Below are 12,019 nucleotides of genomic sequence, written 5' to 3' on the forward strand. Positions count from 1 at the left end.
GGTGATGCCCTTAAACTATCAAGCAACAGGTTTAAAATAAGTGAGGGAAAATAACAGTTGTAAATTACATAACTTTACCATGGCAATTAGCAGTAGCTAAAATAGGTTAAGAAATAATTAAAGAACTAATAAAAGAACACCCATCAAAAGATGGTGTATATGATGTTAGAGAGAATAATTTAGTAAAATATAAATTATTGACTTTTGGAGGAAATATTGAAGGATCATGCATCTACTCTATCTATATGGTCAGGATGTTTTCCCTGTGCACCTATGACTGGCCATTGTCAGAGACAGGATTCAGCAGTTATGGACTGTTGCTCTAACCAGTAGGGTCATCCCAATGCAACTGTGATTGCTAAATTTCTAATGCTACAGCACATTAGTAGAAGAGGATGCTAAGGCAATCAAATCATGTTCAGATAAACCAGGACAGTTAAAACTTTGTATCATATACCAGTAGTTGAATTTTGAAGTTGCAAAGTGTTTGTCAATAACTGGAATAATGCCAATTAAAAACTGACATTTTTAATAAAATCAGTCATGGCTATGATTTTTTTTATGGGAGAGGTGGGTTTTTCTTTAGCAGGAGAGAGTATTAGCTTTTTTAAACAAGACACCTACTATGCACATCATTTAAATTTAAAAGTTTACATTCATTTTATCATGTTACTCATTAAAGGCTCAGAGTAGTGCAAATAAATTGGTCAAAATCTGAGGGAGAGATTATATAATATTCAGACAAGGTACAGGGTTCATGGCACAGTTACTCCATAGTATCATTCAGACATGAATTTGCACATGATAATCGTTATTTATTTTGACATTTGCCAGTGCCATGCCTGACTGTTACTTACTTAGAAGGCTAGTTTTATGCAATTTTTATTCTCATAATGTATTTCTTCTGACATTCCTTTGCCTTCAGTCTTGAAGTTATATATTCAAGCATTATAATCATGGAACATTCAAACAGTATATAAAAACACACTGAAATACTATATGACAGTGTGTTTGTGACTATCAAAATTTACTTTTAAGTAAGTGTTATGAATTCTTTCTTTAAAAATATTGCTCCTGACATTTATGGGTAAGAGCCTCCATTGTCCCTTCAGAAATACATTCTGAAGACAAAAAAAAAGAGACTGAAAAGAAGTATATGTGCTGTTACAACATCTGCTCTATACGGCATCTATAGTCACAGTTGCAACGCATACTTCTAATACTTAATCTCTGTCCCTTCCTTTAAAGGGGAAAGAAATATATTTCTGTTTAGGTGAGAAAGGTCCATAACTTTTTCACTTTGAACTGCTTAAGTTCTTCGTAGTGGCAGACACACATTCAGGCAGGTTTTAAAAATGCACAGTAGATTATAAAACCTCTTTTTGTGTGTGGCATTTTGTCTGAATGCCATGACACCACACTGAAAATCACAAAGCTTCTAAAAGTGCCACAATGCAAATGTATTACCTCTGCAGTGGAGACTGCTGCCCTTTAAGAAAACAGTTTTCTTCCTTTGATAATATTTTGAGATATGTCCTGCTGCTGATCGTTTCAGAGTGCTGCTTTATCTTGCTTTCTCAATGACCTCCTGTAGAGGTAGGCTTCCTTCCCATCATATCATGCAGTGCAGAGCACATCAGGCTCTGCAGAGTTCCTTAAATATTTGTTAGCCCTGCCATCCAGGAAAGAACAAAACACATAGTTTTATTCTTTGCTACGCTTGAAGAAACTTGGAATAAAAAATAATTAAAAAAAAAAAAAAACAAAACCAAAAACAAAACAAAAAAACAAAAAAAAAAACCAAAAAAACCAAAAAAACACACAAAAACAAACCACAAAAAAACCAAACCAAACCAAACCAAACCAAAAAAACCAAACCCAAACAAAAAATCCCACATCATAGGAACCACTTTCCCAGTATGACCGTGTTAATTTATAACCCTGCAACTCTATAACTTATGCAAGTAGAGGCTTGCCAATAGTAATAGCTGAATACTCAGCTGTGCATATTTCACTTATTTTGCAAAGTAGTAGAAAACAAAGATGCAGGCAAGTCATCTTTGTTTGGATTGGGTTTTTTCTACTGCTAACACTATGTCATTGAATTATGGGCAGTGGTTTGGTGTGAAGCCTTGATCCCATTGAATAATGATGAAACTACTGTTGTTATCACTTCATTTGGGGAAATTAACATGGAGTATTTTGGAACAAATCATGGAGACCAGAAGTCCCAGAGAAGCAAAGCCTTTCCTGCACTTTGGTTCTGCCAAAAGCCTGAACTTGGATAGAAAACACTGCTTTAGACAGACTATTTGGAAATCCAGAAGTAAACACGGCAGGACTTCAGTGCCACTATTTACCTAGAGCTAATATTCATGATATGCACACAGCAGATTCATAATTTGCTTAGAAATACACTCTAGGAAGTTTTCTAGGAAAACTTAGAAAAGTTGATAAAGCTATGGTATAGCCTCTGAATAGCTTCAAACCACTACAGTGTTTTAAAGAAAGTAAGGTGCTCTGCTCTCATACATGGAATTTTCTCTCCAAGAAGCAATCCTAGACTAACAACATCTAACTTTGCATTAGAGAAATATTTGGCACTTCATTAAGCTTCTAATAATTTAAATCCAAGAAGTCTAAGTTCCCGAAAGCACAAAGGACCACTCTTTTATAACCTATAAAGAGACAGTGAGACTTTGGATTATGACAGTAAAACTGAAGCTTTTCATGGAATCATCACAGGGTCATAGAATGGCTTGGTTTGGAAGGGACCTGAAAAATCATCTTGTTCCAATGTCCCCATGAGCAGGGACACCTCCTACTTCAATTTTAGAGATTTCTAAAGTAGACTTAATATATATTTTGCCCCACATACTGAGTATTCAGTCTTTATGCACAAGAATAGGTGTTAATAGTCACAAGAAGTGGCAGCACAAATAGCATAAATGAATGTTTTCTGTAAAATACATAACAACCACAGAACATGCATTGCCAATGTATGGCAAATTGTTTCTTAACCACAATTATAAGGCCTTCTATAATTCCTGCTTTTAAGGTGATTCTAAATGTCATTTTTATTTGACCATCTATAAAAGTCTTCATTGCATGCCACCACAACCTGCATGCTGTGCTTGTCTTTGCTTTGCACACATCTTTCTTCCAGGGTTTTTCTACCTTCTTTTAATTTTATTTGGCTCTACGAGCAAATGCATTTTTCATTTTATTCAAATGATAAAGTGTTTTTTGTGATTTGTCAGGCTCATGAGTCACTGTTACCATAGCATCTGAGACCTTCCTTTATGATCTTACACAGATAAGATAAACACAACAATAATGTAGAGAAAAAATCTTATATTCTACATGGAAAACAGAAACCACACTGCTAAAGCATAAAAGAAAGAAGCACTGGACTGGCTTTTCCACTAATAAACCTTCCTTTCTCTGATGAGTTCCAGAGACATAGAATCATTAAGGTTGGAAAAGACCTCTAAGATCATCAAGTCCAATCATTAACCTAGTATTGCTCAACCTAAATATATATTTTCACTTCTGCATCAAGGTGCATAGATTTAGCTTGTGGTTGCCTGTCTAAGCAAAGAGACATATTATTGGAAGCATATTATGTGTAAAAATACATTTTAATTCAGTTTTGATTAGTTTCTACCTCAATCTCAATTACATATGCCACAAATATCTTTATTAACTTAATAACTATTCTTTGCTTGTAATTTCAATGTTAATGAAAGACAACTTAATTGCTTTTAGAAATTTACTGTTATTGTATTTTCTGTGACTTATCAAGTGAATATTATGTACATCAATCATTGTTTTAGTGTTGAAACAATTTTCAATTACAAGAATAACTCACATTTTAATAACACCAAATGGTGTTTCACTATGTAAGAGTCCATTGTCAAGATGCATAATATTCAGATTTCCTTTCATTTAATAGCAGAGCCAATGAAGAGAAAAAAAGGATATATAACTTTAGTACCTTCATATTTTCATTTCTGTTAAATATCACGCTTAGTATGGTTCACATTTATCAATTTGAGTATGCAGCAGTTATAGGCTATGCTTTTGTGTATGTAATTTCTTTTATTAATTTTCCCACAAATCAAATTATATGAGAATAAAAAACGGGAATAAAGATAACAGTTTCATAAATATCTTAAGGCCAAATCAGAAATTATGTTACGAATCATTGCTATATTATTCTTTTTCTCTCTCAGCTGGAGAATGAGGAATCATAAATTCTGATATAACTTTACTTTTCCTCTCAAAATAAATCAAACAATGATTTAAATGGTTTCCAGCCTTCTTTTCATATGCTTCCTGTCTGTATTACATAAGAAATAAAAATTAAGGTGTTGTTCTCACAGTTTATTGGGGGGTTTTTTTGTGAAAAAAAGTGCATATATTTCAAAAGCACTTGCAATCACAAAAGCATTCACAAAACCAAATTCCTGTCTTTAAGAAGAAGACTGTACCAGAGCTTCGTGCACCCAGTGAGATCTTAAACCTGATTATAAAAAGTGATTGAGAAAAATGAGCTTGTTAGATGTCATGTTTCATACCTTTTTAAATGGAGGTAGCTGAAGCCTAGTTTCACAAAGAAGGGCTGTTTTACACTTCTGAGCAGCTTTACCCAATGACTTTTTGCTGCAAACTGTGCCGAGAAACTACTAGTAGTAGATAAATTAATTTCGTCTTTGACTGCTTTGTCAATCAATGTAAGAAGATATTAAATCACAATAGAAAATACATTGTAATACAGTGATTATTTCCCTGGGATATCATAAAGCATGAAGAGCAGCCAAGGGTTTCATACAGTACAGGACAGTAATTATCTCATGACAAGTGTGGTCCCTGGAGATCACTTTAAAGCTACTTTAAAGGTATTGCGAAGAAAAGCGTTATATATGCTATACTAGAAGATGACAAAGATGGCACTTTACAGTCACAAAAATGAGCTTTAGCTGGCTGTGAGGTACACACTGATTAATTTAAAGAGTTAACAGCCAATTGAATGCTTCTTCAGCTGAAGCATATTTATTACAAGAGTGTAACAACCAGTTAATCACACTTCAAAGCCATAGTATAAGAAAGAAGTTGAAAAGCAACAATCTTCTCTTTCTTTCAGTCATACAGGTTGATATAAAACACTTCCTTTGTGGTTTTGCCTCTTGAAACTACTTTGAAAATTCAAGAGCATTTTTCCTATTTGAAAAAAACTAACCACCATATTTGACAAAAATGCAGAATATTGCTAAAGAAGGATTGTTGAAGCCATGATTTCAGTTCTGGAGAACGTCAATGACTGACCTATATTGAAATCAGTTTACAACTCCTGCAATAAGATATTCAGCCACTTCACCATATGCTTCATTCCCATCTTGCAATACCCATTTGCTTACACAGTTTTAACACCAGACTATTTTAATATCCTTGGAAAACTGCATATGGTTACTGTTTTTCCTCTTAACACAAGGACAACTAAAGTATTTTTTCTTCAGCCTAAAAATTTCCATTTCACTGGATATACTTGATTTCTATTTCTATCAAAATAAACTAAGTCATAAATATAGCATGTATGCTTCAGTGTGTGTGTATGTGTAGGAATTTTTTTCCTGAACCGTCTGCTTTTCTTGAAAATGTGACCTTCATGAAGCATACAGAAAAGTGAATTGCTGTATGCATAAATATTTTCATACACACTTTTTGTGTGAAAAAAATCTTTAAAAATTACCATCATAGTTGAAAAAAACAGCAAATTAATTAAATTATAATACCTAAGTATTAATAGGTCGGTGCTAAACAGGCTTTAAAAGGGAATTCTGTAACTTGATGTTTAGAAAAATATAACTACAAAATACATGCCCGTTTGGAGATTTAAGACAGAATATTATCCTCAATTTATCAAGAATCATATGAAGACAAGGTTAGTAGCAAACACCTGTGGATGCAATATACATTCTTCATGCCTAATAAAGTCAGGGGATCAAAAAACTACATGCTACAATATTGATTACTCATTTGCATTAAACTGAAATAAAAAAATGGTAATAACACATTTACAATTTTTGTAAGGTACCCTAGGGCAGATGATGATATTGAGACAGAACAGGGGGGAAAAAAAAGAGGAATATGATTTTGAGGATAATATTTACAGATAATATTTATGAAGTGCCAGTGAATTTGTATTTCCTTGTTTTTCCTTTTCTGTAACCAGTCTCATTGAGATATAAGAATAGAAAAGACATTACTTTTTTGCCAGTATTCTTGTCACATTTTTTATAAAGGACTAAAATACATATTAATTACTAAAGCATATAAGGACTCCTTAACAGAAATAGAGGACCTATCACAAAAGAAAAAATCAGAAGTTCATTCCAAAAAAGGTGAAGTTCATCACTGGAGAAGGGCCAGCACATAGACCATGTCCCATTAAGGTTTTAATTTGAAAACTTCATTGAGTCTCCCAGGACGACTTTCACACAGGATAACGGAACATCACACAATATGCTGATTTGGAAGGGACCCTCAAGGATCAAGCATAGCTCCTGGCCCTGCACAGGACCATCCCCAAGAGTCACATCATGTGCCTGAGAACATCGTCCAAACACTTCTTGAACTCTGTCAGGCTTGGTGCTGTGATCACTTCCCTGAGGATCCTGTTCCAGTGCCCAACCACCCTCTTGGTGAAGACCCTTCTTCTAATATCCAACCTAAATCTACCCTGACACAACTTCAGGCCATTCCCTTGGGTCCTGTCACTGGTCACCACAGAGGAGAGATCAGTGTCTGCCCCTCCTCTTCCCCTCAAGAGGAAGCTGTAGACTGCAATGAGGTCTTCCCTCAATCTTCTCTTCTCTGGGCTGAACATGCCAAGTGACCTCAACCCCTCCTCACACGTCTTCCCCTCACGACCCTTGACATCTTCATTGCCCTCTTTTGGACAGTTTCTAGTAGCTTAATGACTTTATGGTGCCCCAAACTGCACACAATATTCAAGATGAGGCTGCCCCAGTGCAGACTAGAGCAGGACAATCAACGCCCTCAACTGGCTGGTGATACTTTGCCTTGTGCCTCCCTGGACATGGTTGGCCCTCCTGGCTACCAAGGCACTGCTGATTCATATTCAACTTGCCATTGACCAGGTCACCCAAGTCTCTTTCCATAGCACTGCTTCCTGGCATGTCATTCCTCAGTCATGTATTAGGGGTTGCTCCATCCCAGGTGCAGAATCTGACATTTCCCATTGTTGAACTTCATATGGTTTGTGATTGCCCAGTCCTCTGATTTGTTGAGGTCTTTCCACAGGGCCTTCCTGCCTTTGAGGGAGTCAACAGCTCTTCCCAGTTTTGTGTCATCTTTAAAGTTATTTAGGATCCCTTCCAGTCCTGCATCCAAGTTGTTTATGAAGATGTTGAAGAGCACAGGCCGAAGATGGAGCCCTGTGGAACCCCACTAGTGACAGGTTACCAGTCTGTTGTTCCCCCATTCACTATTACTCTCTGTGCTCGACTGGTGAGACAATTACTCATCCACCACATGATGTGCTGTGTGTCCAGCTGTGTGCTGGACTTCTGTCTAGAAGGATACTGTGAGAGACATTATTGAAAGCTTTAGTGAAATCCAAAAAGATTGCGTCAACTGGCTTCCCTTGACCAGCTAGGTGGGTTACCTTGGCATAGAAGAAAATCAGGTTGGATAAGTAGGACTTTCCTCTCACAAAGCCATGCTGTGAGAAGATCAATGAGGTTCAGGTGTTTTTCAATACATCCCAGAGTAATCTTCTCCATTACTTACCAGGCACTGAAGGGAGACTGACAGGTCTGTAGTTTCTGGGGTCCTCCTTCTTCCCCTTCTTCAAAACTGGAGCAATGTTTGCCAGCTTTCAGCTCTTTGAATTCGACACCATTCAGCAGCTGGGACCTCTCTGGATTCCCAAGACTGCTCAAATATCATCAAGAGAGGTTTTGCAATGACATCAGCCAGCTTTGAGGATTCTGAGATGAATTCCATCAGACCCCATAGATTTGTAGGGATACAGCTGGAGAAGCATATCCTGCACAAATTCAGGGCACATCCCATCAGGTGTCAGTAGACCATGTGTTGAGTAGATTATCCCATGGGCAAAAAATACATAATTTTTCCAATTACATCAACCTCACAGCCATACATTGTTCTGATGGATCTGCCTATTCCTATCAGTATTATTCCTTGTTACCAGAAGAATCAAGGAAATCAGTACCTGAACTCCTGAACCCCCTACAAATTGTCCCAGGGCCCTGAAGTCTTTTTTGATTGCCCTTGGGCTTCTCTTTGTTATTTCATTGCTTGAACAACCAATAGCACATAGTGATCAGAGGGCCTTACTAGACTGGAGAATTTTCCAGTAATGTCTCTCATCTGAGACCCTGGGAGACAGCAAACTTCACCATAAGGGGGGGTCTGGCCTGCATATTGGGCCCTCTGTTCCCCTTAGAACCATTACAACTATTACAACTACGCTTCTTTTCCTTTTAACAGAGGAGATCTTGATGCAGGTACAGGTGGAGGTGTTTTAGGAGGCCCCACTATCCAGAAGGACCTTCAGCCACCTCATCAGTTTTCTGGCCTTCTAGTGCCAGAGCCTTACACCTGTTGTAGAAGGTACCAGTCCTACCTGCCAAATTCTGAGGAGGAAGGAACCTTCCTCCTGGTACCTGCGGTGACCAGCTTCCAAGTCTTGAGGCTGCAGTGCCTCTGAATATAATCCATCTCTCTCTCACCCATTCACCCAAATACTACATAGCCTGCTCACCTCTTCCCGCAGCTCCCTCACCCTGTGACACAGCTCTGCAACCACGGCACACCTGCAAAATAACTCTTGGCTCCAGCCTCGCAAAGAGGCATCAGGCACTCCTGGCAACCTGTGACCTGGAGAGCTGCACCTGCCATCAGCAGGTCTGTCTGGCTGGAGGCCTCTGACACAGCTGGTTCAGCAGCTCCCGCAGCTACAAGGGACTGAGCTTCGTGGTGTGTCAACACCCTTACTGAGGAAGCTTAAACTAATACGCTAATAAGGCTGGGGCTGAAAAGATCTCTTTGCTCCTCCTTACCAGCGACTGAGTCTGTTTCCTGCCTTTATTGGCTGCTCCTGGGTGGTCAGAGAGGAGTTCTTCCTGCTTGTCCTGCCTGCATGGAACTACCCTGCAAACTGCTGTGCCACTCACTGACACGCCACACTCTGGGTCATTTTACTTCCTGGAGCCATTTAAATGCCCCTTGGTCGCTCCTGGCACTGCCCTCTCCTCGCCTGGTTTGCTGCCGAGGGCTTCCAAGTTGTGTGGTGCTGCTTGGGTGTTCCTGGACTCAGGAACCTCCCTGTACATCTGGATCTCACCCGTGGACTTCCCTTTGCTCAGGGCTGCTGGAACCTCAGTGATGGAAGTTTATGGGTCAAAGGCCAAAGAAAGTATTAAGAGCTTTAGTGTTTACAGGGCATATATAAAGTATATTCTGCTTAGAAATAAATAAAGTGAAGCACCATCAGTAAATGCAGCTATAGGTTAAGGTTCCAAATGAACCACCAGTAGTTTTTTTATGTCCTAAACTCATCTGAGGAAGAGGCACTTGCTGGTACCCCTTGTTATTCTCTTAACACTTACTATTCCCTCTTTAGTATTCTCTTCCTCAGCTCTCCAGTACAACACATCAGGCATTACACCCTGCACGTCCCCTGTCTCTTTGCAAACTAAAGCTCTGCTTGCAAAAGGCTAAAGATCACCTCTAGCGGACAGTTCAGGATCACCAGTGTTTCAAGCGCTATACAGTTTAATCTTCAGTTAAAGACCAATCTGTGAGAAGAGGCATTACTTCCCCCCTGCCACAAATCCCATGGGTAGTTTCTGAAGACAAATTCCACTGTTCATGTGTAAGTAGAAAACAAGAACCAGAAAATGCCAGTTTTAGTAAACAGAATACTTTCTAACAGCTATTTAGCAAGTAGGAAAAAAAAAAGTTTTGTGTTAATAAAACTATGTTCACAATACATGCATTTTAATTTAATTTTTTTTTGTAGCTGAATCGGATGAAGCTTTTAAAGCCTATTAGCTTTGCCAGTGGTGGTGTTTCTTTTTACCATTGTTTGTAATTTTCTATTTACAGTAACATAACAAATGTGGTGCCTCCAGCAAAAAGCTAAAGGTTGATGAGAAACAGAGTGGAAAAGCACCTAAATGTTAGACTAGTCAGCAAGATTTTCAAATTTGTTAAAATTAATACAAGCTATCATTAGAGTACTCTACAGTTCAGTGCTTCATAAATATGAAAAACAAAGCAGTAATGGATTTTTGTACCTTTCAGCTTGACTTTTAATGTGGTTTTATCTTCCTTTAACAAATCAGGATGCAGAACTACTCATAAAGCTTTCAGGATAGACCAACAGTATAATAATTCACTATGTGCATCTTGAGGCACTTACAACTTGAATGCATCTAGAATGATTGAAAAAAATATATCCTAATTACATAAAATACAACAACCAAGAACAAAGAATTATCTGCTCTAGGGTGAAGATGGGTACCTCTTCAATTCTTTGCCTGCTTCATTCACTGACCCAGTTGTCTTGGCAGAGCAAAATAAAAAAGTTTATTTGACCTCTGTCTGCTGAGTCCTACATGTCCTGAAGAACAGTAGGATTCCTTCCAATTGGTTGTTGAGGCTTTCTAAAATGAAATAAAATATCAAAGTACATCTTTATAATTTATTCACCAAAAAGTATGGCAAAGCACCTCAGACTGAGTACTGAAGCTGCTTTAGAAAATGACATAGTGGGAGAATTAGTGCCAAATTATTTCAAATTTTGCAATGTTTATTCAAAATGAATAAGTCCATTATTTACCATATAATTTTATCAGAATGGGAGAAGGTAACTCCCACAATGTTTTAAGCCACTCACAACACTGATCACTCTTGGTGAAGCTTTTTGGGTGTGCCAAGCAATTAAAAGACTTGGGAACACCAAAGTGGGTGAAAAAGTTCTTTGGCAGAACACTGAGTTATTCAAACATTATTTAAAAAACAATTGAAATTCTGAATAATGACTTTATTCAGAGAATCATGGGGCATCTCTTCATAAAAGTTCTATGCAGGAAGGCATATACCTTTTACTCAGATGCCTATAATAAAATCACATCTTATTGCACTAATAAATATTTGACTGACTTGATTCACAATAGTGGATAAAATAACATGGAAAATTAAGTGAAATTAAATGTCTGGCTACAATCTCAGTGGCAATCATAAACTGTGTCTTTATATATAATCAATTATCTAGAGCTATCAAAATCCCCATGTCCAACTAATGACTGTTGAACAGAGAAGGAAACTATTTGGCCTACATAGATCTAAAGGTATTTTAGGCTCTTCAATGACGGAAGGATTTAACAGACAAAGAATTATGTATGTAGGAAACTGAAAGCACATGGTTGTAAAAATGGACATAGTAGTTTTAACTTTCCCATAACGTTTGTAAAATGTAATGTCCAGATATCAAGATTTCTTTTTTTTAGTGAAAGGTGCCAGATTCTAGGACAAAGCAGGAAAGATGATATTTTTTTTCCTAACGTGCTAGAAGTAGCTAGAAGAATGAACGTCATCACCTATTTTATATATAGAATTAAATACTTAGAAGGAGATAATGCATCAGGATCAATCCAAAATTAAAATTTACCATGGCAATCTGAGAACTCCCATGCAAGTCAGCAGCACTTGTCTGCTCAGGAACTGCAATACAAGACCATTAATTTTACTGTGTTAATGATTGATTTCAAAGCCACTGGTTCTAAACAAGCATAAATTAACAAACATTCTTTCTTTTCTTTTAGGTATGAAAGGTATGTTAGAGGAATTCCAAAGTGAATTGAAAAGTTGGATTACTTCTACCGGCATTTTACAAGGTTGCAACAGATAAAATAATATCTAATATTTATCTTTTTGGGGAGAAACTTCAATAGGTATCATTGTC

The 12,019-nt window shown here is 37.4% G+C and overlaps 1 long non-coding RNA gene across 1 annotated transcript; it reads right to left on the reverse strand.

Annotated features, from left to right (window-relative positions):
* Positions 1–10,257: 10,257 nt before the first annotated feature.
* Positions 10,258–11,778, reverse strand: LOC126652149 (uncharacterized). Its single transcript, XR_007631895.1, has 3 exons — positions 11,726–11,778; positions 10,577–10,718; positions 10,258–10,487 (listed from the first exon to the last, which is right to left on the reverse strand). It is a non-coding gene; the product is annotated as an uncharacterized LOC126652149 (long non-coding RNA).
* Positions 11,779–12,019: the final 241 nt, after the last annotated feature.

Source organism: Myiozetetes cayanensis, unplaced genomic scaffold, assembly GCF_022539395.1.
Source record: "Myiozetetes cayanensis isolate MyiCay16 unplaced genomic scaffold, myiCay2020 scf7, whole genome shotgun sequence".
NCBI lineage: Eukaryota > Metazoa > Chordata > Aves > Passeriformes > Tyrannidae > Myiozetetes > Myiozetetes cayanensis.